The sequence below is a fragment of the Pristiophorus japonicus genome, chromosome 17 (assembly GCF_044704955.1).
Source record: "Pristiophorus japonicus isolate sPriJap1 chromosome 17, sPriJap1.hap1, whole genome shotgun sequence".
Lineage (NCBI taxonomy): Eukaryota > Metazoa > Chordata > Chondrichthyes > Pristiophoridae > Pristiophorus > Pristiophorus japonicus.
Genome location: NC_091993.1, coordinates 38,895,505 through 38,908,188, shown reverse-complemented (window position 1 = coordinate 38,908,188; position 12,684 = coordinate 38,895,505). Strand labels below are relative to the sequence as shown.

General features: G+C 46.2%; 1 protein-coding gene across 3 annotated transcripts in view; it reads right to left on the bottom strand.

The window, feature by feature from the left end:
* Window positions 1–12,684, bottom strand: part of efl1 (elongation factor like GTPase 1) — a 372,345-nt gene that overhangs the window by 133,608 nt on the left and 226,053 nt on the right. The window lies entirely within an intron of this gene.

Here is a 12,684-nt window from a genome sequence, read left to right as displayed (position 1 = left end):
AATTTTTACTATACACTATTGGTTAGAGATCATTGAAAGTGGGCGGGGGCGGGGGGTGGTGAAGTTGGGAGTGGAGAAAAGGTAAAATAATGACAGTATTTTCATTATTTCCTAATGTCAGCTTTGGCTCAGTGGGTAGCATTCCCGCCTTTGAGTCAGAAGGTTGTGGCCTGGCCAATATTTATTCCTCAATCAACGTAACAAAAACAGATTATCTGGTCATTATCACATTGCTGTTTGTGGGAGCATGCTGTGCGCAAATTGGCTGCTGCTTTTCCCACATTACAACTGTGACTACGCTCCAAAAAAGTATTTCATTGGCTGTAAAGCGCTTTGAGACATTCGGTGGTTGTGAAAGGCGCTATATAAATCCAAGTCTTTCTTTCTTTCTTGAGTGTGTTTTGGTGATTTGGAAAGCCAGAGTGGAACTGCTGCATGCCAGGCTGAGAGTGGAGATTCCCAACATGCGGACACATGCACTCTGTCCGGGGACCCAGGTTGTGATTTTTTAGGAGGGACATTGGGGCGGAGCACACCTGCAGAGGGGCCAAGCATGGTGCCGCATCTTCTCAACAGCTACCAAGGAACGGCTGAACAGCAACTCAGTTTATGCGGTGTAGGTCTAGTGCAAGTGTGCAGAATGGGGAGGGACATGCAGGAGGGCCGAGGACAAGCCTCGCAAGACTAAGATTGATAGAGGGAGAAAGACTCGGAGCAGGAAAAATTAGTAGGACAAGTAGGCATGGAAAAAGAGAGCTAGAAAAAGCAACATCAAGACTTAGTGTAGCAAGCAGACAGACACTGAAAGGTAACGGAACATCATGGCAAGAAGTATTAAGGATGTTCAGAAGTGAGTTAGAGGAATAGAATAGCCAAGATAAATTTCAGAGCATGCTGCACTGTGCTTTGTGCATGCTTAGCCTCAATGTCCCTCCTTTAGGGCTGCTCCCAGGGATGAGTTAGGAGAGGACATTGGCAATCAGGGAGACTGAGCCATTAAGGCGGAGTGCAGGAAGCAAGGCACAAGCTGGCATGAGAGGCTTGCTGAGAGACATAGGGCCCAAGTTTCCACATGATTTGCGGCTGATTTTTTTTTTTTTAGGAGCAACTGGTGGAGAACGGACTATCTTAGAAATCGCAATTCTCCACATTTTTTTTTCTGCAGTTCTAGTCAGGTAGAACAGTTCTTCTTTGGAACAGAATTTTTTCTTCAAAAGGTGGCGTGTCTGGCCACTGACGCCTGATTTGAAAGTTTTCACAGTGAAAACGTACTCCAAACTAAAGTAGAATGGAGCAAGTGAAGATTTTTGTAGAACTGAAAAAACCTGTTCTACACATTAAAAAATCAGGTGAAGGTTACAAATTAGGCGTCCAGAACGAGGTGGGGGGAGGGGGGGGAAGGGAAGTCATTAAATTCTATAATAAATCCTTATTTATACTTATACAAATATTATACAAATAAATCCAACCTGAATAAACATTTATAAGCAAAGAAAAGATTAAATAAACCATCTTCCTACCTGTGTGAAAGTGCTTCAGGCAGGCCTTTCGGGACCGAAGGCTGAACGGGCCGGCCCGAGACTTCGGGCAGGGCCCGTCCCCAGCACCAGATTTACAGGTAGGTGGCGTTGGGTTGGGTCGAGTCGGGGAGGTTCGGTTCGGGTCGGGGGGGGAAGAGAGAGAGAGGGAGAGAGAGGGGGAGGGGGGAAGAGAGAGGGAGAGGGGGAGAGAGAGGGAGAGGGGGAGAGAGAGGGAGAGGGGGAGAGAGAGGGAGGGAGGGGGGTTGCGGAGGGAGAGAGAGAGAGGGAGGGGGGGAGGGAGAGAGAGGGAGGGGGAGAGAGAGAGAGAGGGAGGGGGAGAGAGAGAGAGAGGGAGGGGGAGAGAGAGAGAGAGGGAGGGGGAGAGAGAGAGAGCGAGAGGGGGAGAGGGAGGGAGAGAGAGAGGGAGGGAGGTCAGGTCGGATCCAGTCCGGGAGCGGGAGTCGGGTCGGGTCCAGTGGGGGGGGTCGGGTCGGGGGGGCGGGAGCGCGGGTCGGGTCGGGTCCAGTCGGGGAGCGGGAACAGGAGCGCGGGTCGGGTCCAGTCGGGGAGCGGGAACAGGAGCGCGGGTCGGGTCCAGTCGGGGAGCGGGAACAGGAGCGCGGGTCTGGTCTGGCCCGGAGGCCGGGGGGGGGGAGCGGGTGTCGGGTCTGGTCCGGAGGCAGGGGGGGGCGGGGAGCGGGTGTCGGGTCTGGTCCGGAGGCAGGGGTGGGGGCGAGGAGCGGGTGTCGGGTCTGGTCCGGAGGCAGGGGGGGGCGGGGAGCGGGTGTCGGGTCTGGTCTGGCCCGGAGGCCGGGGGGGGGGAGCGGGTGTCGGGTCTGGTCCGGAGGCAGGGGTGGGGGCGAGGAGCGGGTGTCGGGTCTGGTCCGGAGGCAGGGGGGGGTGGGGAGCGGGTGTCGGGTCTGGTCCGGAGGCAGGGGTGGGGGCGAGGAGCGGGTGTCGGGTCTGGTCCGGAGGCAGGGGTGGGGGCGAGGAGCGGGTGTCGGGTCTGGTCCGGAGGCAGGGGGGGGTGGGGAGCGGGTGTCGGGTCTGGTCGGGGGGGGGGGGGTGGGGAGCGGGTGTCGGGTCTGGTACGGAGGCAGGGGGGGGTGGGGAGCGGGTGTCGGGTCTGGTCGGGGGGGGTGGGGGGGGGAGCAGGAGCTGGCCGTGGGAGGAGCCTTATTCACGCAGCCCCAGTGAGGCCATTCAGCCAGGACTAGGGGCTGCATGCTTCGGGCCCCTCCCACACAGTTCGGCACCTGGAGCTACTGCACTTACGTGCTCACTGTAGCGCGCATGTGCAGAGGTCCCGGCACTGTTTTCAGCGCAGGGACCTGGCTCCGCCCCCCCACAGCTCGTGCTGGCTGCGCCGAGGGCCAGAGGACCTGTAAGTAGGTGGAGAATACCGAGGATTTTTTTAGGCGCACTTTGTGGCGCGAAAAACGGGCGTCCAGGTCGGGACTGCGCCATTCTAGGCGCGTGTGGAAACTTGGGCCCATAGGATGGAGTGCGCCAAGGACAGAGACTGAAAGGAGGTAACACCCTGCACCGGCAGAGGTTGAAAATGGAAGAGAGAGAGAGAGAGAGAGAGAGAGAGTGGGAACGCAGAACCATACAGACACAGCCAGGAACATTGCTAGCAAGAGCCTTGGTGTGCAGGAAGGAGGGTGCAACAGAGATCCCCAAGTCCGAAAGAGCTTGAGGCCAGAGTACAGCAGAGATGGAGAAGCCAGCAAGAGCAGCCAGAGAGGGCGAGTCTCGGGAACAGCCCAGAGTGGGAGAGAGTCCTGAAAGCATACTGGAGAGGACCAAACTCCTGGGCGCATCCCGGAGAGGGAGAGGAGCTACAAGAAAGAGAGAGACTGAGAGTCATGCTATGTTTCTATTCAAGGTTCACTGACAACCAATGCAGTCACCAGGTCATAAACTGGTTGTTAAGAACAGTCTGAGTACTCAAGATCTCAAGGTATAAAAGTGAGTTGGACAAAGATTGATCTAAGAGACCAGACGGTAGTGAAATATATTAACTTGGAAAATGTAAGGATGTATGATATTCTGTGAAATAAACCGCACTGCACTGGACAGGGCGCTCAACCTTGGAATAAAGTGATCTGAGTGCCCTTCCTGATATGCCTATACACACATTTATTGTTTTTCCACACTTTGGGCCTTGACCAGTAGTTATTTAAGAATATTAACAGCTAGTGGGGCAGGTGACTGCATCACCGTGACAACCTGACAAACAAGTTATCAAGGTAGAATAAAACTCGGTTTGCAGGTTCGGGCAGGCAGTACAATGCCAAACTAATGCAAATCCTCAGGACCCCGCAGCCTCTCTCTGGGATTCCAGCTCTTTTTCAATTATAATCCTTAATTTACTGATAAGAAAGAGGACTGCGAGAAATTATTCGGAGCAGAACGTCTCTGCATTTATATTATTAACCTTTAGATCACTGAAATTCCCTACCCCCATGGCCAGTTACTGTTTTTCTGTTTTCAGATCACACGCTGTAATGTTTAAAATATCAGCATTACAGCTGCTCAAACATCAGGAGTACTTTTATCACAGCAATATTAGCCTTACGAGGACCAAAGTATACATTAAAACACATTTTAACCATACAAGTTTTTAAAAATTCACTCTACAATTCTGCTCTATTTTCCCAACCCATTCTCTATCTATTATATTTTAACCTATTCATCCAAACTTTTCTCCCCATATTTAAAAAAAATAAAATCATTGGCTGAAGACCAGCATTAAGGGGAATTTTTCCAGTCAGTGATTTTGTCACCGATTACAGATGGGACCAGGTCAACCTTTTATGTATCTTCACACAGCAAAACCAGATAGGGGGTTGACCCAAGTGGGTACAATTAACCATGGACCCACAAACAGGAACCGAGCAGATCGCTAATCTCATCGACATGCTGGAAGAGTTTTCTCCCCGAGTTATCCAAATGCAACAGGCATGATTTAAACAGCATGATGCCCCTGGAGAACTGATACAAGATGGTTCTCCAAATACTGATCAAGTGGTTTGTAGTATCGCTGAGACATGCAGGTTTTCCGAGGCATATTCACTCCTGAAAATGGCAACAATCCTCCTTTAATGGCTACTCAAATAAAAGATATTCTGTTGAAAACAATATAGGTAACAATAGCCAATTGGAAGCGGGATTGTAAACACATTGGGGAGAAATTCACGAGGGGCGCCACAAGGTTGGCAGCCGTGAGCATCAGCATTGGTGTCGCTCGGCAAATTCAGAGTGCCGGTACCGTCAGCACTAAGGAGTATTGCCCAGGAGTGTCGCATGGTGTGCAACGCTCCCGGTATCGACATGGGCGCAAAATTTGTTTTGCGCTGCACCATAGCTCTTTAGCGCAACCACTGAATTTTGTGGCTCCCGTCGCTAACCACGGCCCGCCATTAGCACCTTAAGAATCCTCCAACCAAATTTCTAGCCCATAGACTGAGTTGGTAAAAGATACAGCCATTTGTCTCCAGGGAAAGATCAGTTGTAATGTTCTGTTTGGCAAGTTGTAAAATTATGTTAACTTATACAGTTAGATGCTGATATATATTAGTAATCAACAGGAAGCATGGAATAAGAAAAGGCAATCTAATCTACCTAGCCTGCACACAGTCTATGGAATCAGCAACCGTGGAATCTACATTTCCCCATCCTCAATTCATTTAACCTGCTGAGCGAAAACCGGGAACAAAAGTTCACATTTGCCTACATAACAGACACGGCACTGTGTATGAAGGACTTTGAGATATTTGAATGACAGGAAAACGGCTCTATATGAATGAAAGTCTTTTACCAAGTGCAAACAAAAACAAATCTCCAGAATATCTGGCCATATCTCCACTATTCTTTGTCCAGTTGCCCTACACTGACATCTGGAAGTGATGTTTCAGTTGTACAGAGCTCGGCCAGATCCCATCTAGAGTAGTGCATTCAGTTTTACACACCAAACTTCAGGAAAGATATCTTGGCCCTGGAGGGAGGACAGCGCAGATTCAGCAGAATTATACCAGGGCTTAAAGGGTTAAATTATGAGGATAGGTTACATAAACTTGGCTTGTATACCCTTAAGTTTAGAAGGTCAAGGGGTGATCAAATCAAGGTATTTAAAATGTTTAATGGATTTAATAGGGTAGATACACATAAACGATTTCATCTGGTGGGGGAATCAAGAATAGACAATCTTAAAATGAAAAATGGCCATTTAAGAGTGAAAGCAGGAGGCACTTGTTCACACAAAGGGTATAATGTATAACATTCTGAGGGGGCTTGACAAGGTAAATGCAGAGAGGATGTTTCCCCTTGGGAATCTACAACTAGGGGGCATAGTTTCAGAATAAGGGGTCGCCCATTTAAAACGGAGATGAGGAGGAATTTCTTCTCTCAGAGGGTCGTGAATCTTTGGAATTCTTTACCCCAGAGAGCTGTGGAGGCTGGGCCATTGAATATATTTAAGGTGGAGATAGACAGATTTTTGAATGATAAGGGAGTCAAGAGTTATGGGGAGCGGGCAGGGAAGTGGAATTGAGGCCATGATCAGCCATGATCTTATTGAATGGCAGGGCAGGCTCGAGGGGCCAAATAGCCTACTCCTGCTCCTATTTCTTATGTTCTTATGTTATGTTCTTATATAGGGTAGTGGAAATTTGGAATTCATTCCTACAAAAGGCTGTGAGTGTTGGGTCAATTGAAATTTTCAAGACATAAGAACATAAGAATTAAGAACAGGAGTAGGCCATCTAGCCCCTCGAGCCTGCTCCGCCATTTAACAACATCATGGCTGATCTGGCCGTGGACTCATCTCCACTAACCTGCCCGCTCCCCGTAACCCTTAATTCCCTTATTGGTTAAAAATCTATCTATCTGTGACTTGAATACATTCAATGAGCTAGCCTCAACTGCTTCCTTGGGCAGAGAATTCCACAGATTCACAACCCTCTGGGAGAAGAAATTCCTTCTCAACTCGGTTTTAAATTGGCTCCCCCGTATTTTGAGGCTGTGCCCCCTAGTTCTAGTCTCCCCGACCAGTGGAAACAACCTCTCTGCCTCTATCTTGTCTATCCCTTTCATTATTTTAAATGTTTCTATAAGATCACCACTCATCCTTCTGAACTCCAAGGAGTAAAGACCCAGTCTACTCAATCTATCATCATAAGGTAACCCCCTCATCTCCGGAATCAGCCTCGTGAATCGTCTCTGTACCCCCTCCAAAGCTAGTATATCCTTCCTTAAGTAAGGTGACCAAAACTGCACGCAGTACTCCAGGTGCGGCCTCACCAATACCCTGTACAGTTGCAGCAGGACCTCCCTGCTTTTGTACTCCATCCCTCTCGCAATGAAGGCCAACATTCCATTCGCCTTCCTGATTACCTGCTGCACTAACTTTTTGGGATTCATGCAGAAGGACCCCCAGGTCCCTCTGCACCGCAGCATGTTGTAATTTCTCCCCATTCAAATAATATTCCTTTTTACTGTTTTTTTTTCCCCAAGGTGGATGACCTCACACTTTCCGACATTGTATTCCATCTGCCAAACCTTAGCCCATTCGCTTAACCTATCTAAATCTCTTTGCAGCATTTCTGTGTCCTCTACACAACCCGCTTTCCCACTAATCTTTGTGTCATCTGCAAATTTTGTTACACTACACTCTGTCCCCTCTTCCAGGTCATCTATGTATATTGTAAACAGTTGTGGTCCCAGCACCGATCCCTGTGGCACACCACTAACCACCGATTTCCAACCCGAAAAGGACCCATTTATCCCGACTCTCTGCTTTCTGTTAGCCAGCCAATTCTCTATCCATGCTAATACTTTTCCCCTGACTCCGCGTACCTTTATCTTCTGCAGTAACCTTTTGTGTGGCACTTTATCGAATGCCTTTTGGAAATCTATATACACTACATCCATCGGTACACCTCTATCCACCATGCTTGTTATATCCTCAAAGAATTCCAGTAAATTAGTTAAACATGATTTCCCCTTCATGAATCCATGCTGCGTCTGCTTGATTGCACTATTCCTATCCAGATGTCCCGCTATTTCTTCCTTAATGATAGTTTCATGCATTTTCCCCACTACAGATGTTAAACTAACCGGCCTGTAGTTACCTGCCTTTTGTCTGCCCCCTTTTTTAAACAGAGGCGTTAAATTAGCTGCTTTCCAATCCGCTGGTACCTCCCCAGAGTCCAGAGAATTTTGGTAGATTATAACGAATGCATCTGCTATAACTTCCGCCATCTCTTTTAATACCCTGGGATGCATTTCATCAGGACCAGGGGACTTGTCTACCTTGAGTCCCATTAGCCTGTCCAGCACTACCCCCCTAGTGATAGTGATTGTCTCAAGGTCCTCCCTTCCCACATTCCTGTGACCAGCAATTTTTGGCATGGTTTTTGTGTCTTCCACTGTGAAGACCGAAGCAAAATAATTGTTAAAGGTCTCAGCCATTTCCACATTTCCCATTATTAAACCCCCCTTCTCATCTTCTAAGACTGATATTGATAAGATTTTTGTTTGGGAAAAGTATCAAGGGATATGAAATAAAGGTGGAATAACGGACTTGAGATACAGATCAGTCCCAATCTAAGTGAATGGCAGGCTGGCTCGAGGGGCTGAATGGGCTACTCCTATCCCTATGTTCCATTCCTCTGTCCTGTCTCCTTACAGCATTGGAATCATTCTGAAACATGGAGCACTTGATAAACACAGTGTATACATATTCCTCCAGATTTTAATTCTGTTCCTAGTCAAATATTCATGCATCTCTTTTTTGAAAGGGGTAATCAATATCATCAGCTGCTTTTGCCAAAGGTCCGTTACAGTTATTACCCTTTAATCTGTGGGGCAAAACGTTTCTACTCTTGCTCGAGGATTATTAATGTCCACTAGATCTGTAAGAACAGTCCAACTCAACATGCTTACTTACCGTCTATACTTCAGCTTTCTTTTCTCAATCGAAAACAATTCTGAGAGCCTTTCGTCATAACTTGCTAAACCTAAGTTGGAGAGAATCATCCACTGCTCATCTCTCTACCCATTTCCATGCATCAACATGCTTGCAAGGTTGGGTTTCCCCCTCCCAGCTCTCCCAATAGTTCAGTGAGCTTAACCCATGAGTAGATGAGCAACACAGACTACTGAGGTTCCCTGGTTTGATCCAGAGTCTTTGCTGGTTTACCTGATCTCAGCAGTGGCAAAGCTGCACCATTTGTCCTCAGTATTAAGGAAGGAGGCAAAAAAAATGAAAGTCAGGGTTCCCAATCCTGATCATTATCCAACAATCCCTGATGGAAGTGCTGCGTAACATAAACAGGATCGGTACAGGTACCCTTTTCCCAGTGGCAAAGCGGCCTGCCAACAGTCAGTCAATGTGCATTCAGGCGAGGTACTTGAGAGTGTTTGGTATTTGTGGAACCATATCCCAACAAGGAATCAACACCTTCAGGAGAGATGGGGGGGAAAATAAACAATTGGGTGCTCACAATTGCACAAAATATTCCTTATCACCTCACCAGTTACAAGGTTAAAATAATATAATTTGACTGACAGTTAAAATGCATCATCAGGTTTGATTAGCATTGTCGATAACAGCTTCACATTGATGGGAAACATTTAGTGAATGATCGACAATCACACCCAGATCCTATTCCTTCGCTAGCTTTGCTAATGAGCACTCGTTCAACGTGACCTACATCTGCTGGATCCACAATCTATAGTCTACAGTGGATATAGTTCCAGGGTGGAGGCAGTGTAAGCAAATGCCTTCATTTCCATAAGTACCTAGTTTTTGAATAAAATGTAACTCACTAATCGACAATTATGTACCAGTTGTATTGGTAGTTATTTTTGCCTCAAACAAATTTAAATTTCTAAATTTGGATTTAAAACAAAACCCTGGCTGGCTATGGGGAAGGCATGTCTAACAATGCAGTATCTGTGAAATCAGACAACTGCAACAAAAACCCAGCAATCAATTACATTTCACTATTCGTACAGATTAGAATTACAGGTTCAGCCACAAACCATCTCTTTCATTATTAGGTTCAACAATCAACAAAATGATCAAAACCACTGAAACATGCATGCCTAGTCCCTCAACCAAGTTACCCCAGGGTAAATGTATTACATCGAGCTTTGTGAAACAGTGAAAACCTTAGACACAAAATTGCATGTCCTCTCAATTGCAAAAAGTTCTGAAATTATTTAGTCTTGAAATAACATTGTCTGGTTTGCTGTTTTACATGGCAATTTATCAATTCAGTACATAGAAGAGGTACAATGTCAACCATCATGCATCATGCCTGCCAAGAAAACAATATAGCTCCTAAAAATAGGAATGTGTGGTTAAGGGCATCTTGAGCATCCCTGACTATAATCGCTCAGCTATTGGTGGCCGGCATTCAGCTGCCTGGGCCCTAAGCTCTGGAACTCCCTGCCTAAACCTCTTCGTCTCTCTTTCCTTCTTTAAGACGCTCCTTAAAACCTTCCTCTTTGACCAAGCTTTTAGTCATCTGCCGTAATTTCTTCTAATGTAGCTCGGTGTCAAATTTATTTTTTTGCCTTATAACACTCCTGTGAAGCGCCTTGGGATGTTTTACTACGTTAAAGGCGCTATATAAATACAAGTTGTTGTTGTTAAATATGCTACGTAGTACAGTTATGAGCCACTGACTAGAGGGGTCCCAGATTCATGTGCTAGTTAGTCTTAAACAGAGTAGCAGTTGGAGAACAATATTCTCTGTGTCTTGTAGTTTGAATGTGGGGGAACAAAACCAGCCAGGAGTGCCGCATCTGCTAATCTCTATCCAGTCACCCCTACTGGAAAGGGCATGTGGACAAGGGCTAGGGCAGAATCAGGTGATACTTCCTCATCATATTGACTTCCCTTAAATTAAAAATGGTCACTTAGTCAATATAGTGGAAGGTGTCTCACCTTGACTCTCCATAATCTTGAGCTCATCCAAAACTCTGCTGTCCGTATCCTAACTCGCACCAAGTCCCGTTCACCTATTGGCTCCCGGTCCAGCAAACGTCTCAATTTGAAAATTCTCATCATTGTTTTCAAATCCCTCCATGGCTTCACCCCTCCCTATCTCTAACCTCCTCCAGCCATAGAACCCTCCAAGATCTCTGCGCTCCTCCAATTCTGGCCTCCTGAGCAGCCCCGATTTTCATCACTCCACCATTGGCGGCCGTGCCTGCAGCTGTCTAGGCACTAAACTCTGGAATTCCCTCCCTAAACCTCGCCGTCACTCTATCCCTCTCTTCTCCTAAGAAGCTCCTTAAAACCATCCTCTTTGACCAAGCTCCCTGTCCCGATATCTCCTTATGTGGCTTGTTGTCAAAATCTGTTTGATAGTCACTCCGTAAAGCACCTTCTGACATTTTACTTGGTTAAATGCGCTATATAAATGCAATTTGTTGTGTCGTTGCTTGCTAAACTGTACTCAAGTACAAATCACTGCTACATGAACCGAGATGTGTTAGTTCCTAGCTCATGACAAGTCAACATCCTCACCTGACCCGTGCTTGGTGACATTAACATATTTCTTTCTTCTGGCACAAGTCCCGCTTCCTTTGAAACCACTTTTGATACTATAAGAACATAAGAATTAGGAGCAGGTGTAAGCCATTTGGCCCTTCGAGCCTGCTCTGCCATTCAATAAGATCATGGCTGATCTTCTACCTCAACTCCACTTACCTGCACTGGCCCCCATCTCTTGATGTCCTTAATATTCAAAAATCTAGCGATCTCTGTCTTGAATATACTCAATGACTGAGCCTCAACAGCCCTCTGGGGTAGAGAATTCCAAAGATTCACCATCCTCTGAGTGAAGAAATTTCCCCTCGTCTCAGCCCTAAATGTCCAACCCCTTATTCTGAGATTATGGCCCTTGGTTCTCGACTCCGCAGCCAGAGGGAACATCCTCTCTGCATCTACCCTGTCAAGCCCTGTAAGAATTTCGTAAGTTTCAATGAGATCACCTCTCATTCTTCTAAACTCTAGAGAATATAGGCCTAGTTTACTCAATTTCTACTGACCACTCCATGCTTCAACAATATCTGTTTTCGGCACTCCATTGCTCTCTTCGAACTCCACTCTTATCTAACACATTCCTGCTAACAGCTTCTCTTCTTGGTGCTCACAACACCATAGCCATCTCTTTTTCATTATTTCTGGGCAGTCTTATCCAGAAGGTCTGGGAGAATTGAAGGGAGATCCTGCAATCTGGGAGAAGGGGGTCTACAATGTGGGAGGATTTGAGAGGAAGGCACCTGGCAGCATTGGAGGGAGAAGACGTTGTACTATTGGGTGAGTCAGGCAGTATTAGGGGGAAGAGAATGCAGGGGGTGGGCCTTTCTAGTACAGCATAGCAGAAAGTTGTTGCAAGAGTACCACTTAGAGGAAACGTGTTTTATTTAAGTTATTTATCTTTTCACTGCTGTTCCTACTCCCTAGCAGATAGAAGGTGCCTGGTGGAAAGATTTCAGCAGAGAGAAAGATTTAATTCTACTGTAATTAAGAAAATCCTTCAAGCATTTAATGAATGAAATTACTTTCAGCAAAATTTTACATCATAGTATTCAGATGAAATTCCTCTCTGCAACTTCATAATGTACTCATTAACCCAATTAAACTAATGTATTAAATAGTGCATGGAGGAACTTCACAAGAACGCATGTGTTAGTTATTGCTGAGATTAATGTAATCACCTTCATTCCTTGGCAATACTGAAGGACAAATACACAAAATGAATTAATATTTTTCTCAATGGACAACACTAGAGAAAATCAACTACAGGGTCGTACAAAAAAACCTGAAATACAGTTGTATCCTGAGGAAGGAAAGCTTCTCAAAAACCATCTGTGAAGAGAACAGGCTCAGACCAGCATCAGAAACAAAAGATGAAGAAGACTTGCAATCGAATCAGAGCAAAGGGGAGGGGGAGAGAAAAACAGAGAGTGGGAAATAACAATGCATTGACCTGTAACCGACTGAAAAGAAACACCGATTTTCTTAGATGATCACGATGCTCTTAATATCAGACAAGGGAAAGAAGTATTAAAGAACATTGAGAAACAAAGACTGTTTGAATAGCTAAGTCAGGGAGAAGTGGTAAGATTATAGATATTGAAA